Source organism: Pteropus alecto, unplaced genomic scaffold (assembly GCF_000325575.1).
Source record: "Pteropus alecto unplaced genomic scaffold, ASM32557v1 scaffold171, whole genome shotgun sequence".
NCBI lineage: Eukaryota > Metazoa > Chordata > Mammalia > Chiroptera > Pteropodidae > Pteropus > Pteropus alecto.
In genome coordinates, this window is record NW_006431925.1 from 489,658 (window position 1) to 490,940 (window position 1,283).

At 34.5% G+C, this 1,283-nt stretch overlaps 1 pseudogene; it reads right to left on the reverse strand.

The window, feature by feature from the left end:
* Positions 1 to 496: 496 nt before the first annotated feature.
* On the reverse strand, positions 497 to 614 carry LOC112475585 (annotated as a pseudogene).
* Between the last annotated feature and the right edge of the window lie 669 nt (positions 615 to 1,283).

Here is a 1,283-nt window from a genome sequence, read left to right on the forward strand (position 1 = left end):
AACCATTTGACATAGTCAATTTGATTGAGGTAATTCGATGTAACCCTTTTAAAAAGTGATATCACCCCTTTATTACCAACTTATATTAGGTATCCCTATGTCATTCCTAATTCCCCTTCTGATCATGGGGAATTTTCAGTATCAGTTGTGTTTGTTTTTGTATTGACAAACATTTCTGTCCCATCTATGAAGTTCTTAAGTTATTTTTAAAAATATTTAAGATGTAATACATTCACATGAGTAAAAATATCAAAACAATATATAAAGAAATACACAATATATTCTTATGCCCACCTACTCATATCCATACAATCATTCCCCACCCCAACAGGTAACCAACCACTTCTTAATTTCTTATTTATCAGGCCAGAGAAAATCTGCATATATTTTCACATATACTCTTAAGGTATTTGACTTTTTTTTTTTAGGCAAGGCAACCCTTGGTTGACTTCACAGATTTCAAGGATCGTGTTAGCTTACAACCCCTTACTTTTTAAGCCTACAGCACCTGGTCTTCCTAGGTGGTCTCCCATTCAAGTACTAACTAGGCCCAACCCTGCTTAGCCTCCGAGATCAGACAGGAACGGGCTTTTCAGAGTGGCATGGCCGTAGACAAAGTTTGACTTTTTGTTTACTACTTTAACTCTGTCTGACAATGGAAATGATCTATGATCTCAGTTTTTTCCACTGTTTTTTAGATGATGGAAGTTTACAATAACGTATCTTGACAGTTAACGCCTTCCATTTTAAATCTTTGTCATGTTTTTTCCCCTTACTTTCTCATCTTCTATATAAATAAATATAATTCCAAATAAATCTGTTTAATTTCAGGGCTTATAATCATGTAATCTTATTTTTTCATTCTGAAGATGTATTAAGTGAGACCAAAAGAAGGTAAGTTGCTCTTTCAAGGTCACGGGGCCAGTTTGTAGCAGAGCTGGGACACTTGCCTTTATAGGCTACCCTCCACCCGTATTCCTGACTGCTTTCATTGCTGTAAGGTGATTCAAACCTATTATTAGTATGGCTGAAATCTATTGGAAAAATGTTTCTGCCATCCATCTCAATCCTCTGCTACTTATGCAGTCCATCCTTTAAAAATGAGGATTTCTTCTTTTTTGCTGACAGTTTCATAATTTTAGTTGTTTCTGCTCTCTTAGCATTTTCCTAGTTCAATGATTAATTCTCTAATCTGAATCCTCTTAGATTGGAGTAATATCTTGCCAACCAGAATGAGCAAGTGAATAATTGAAATTTTAATTAAAGATGAAACTTTTTATTAT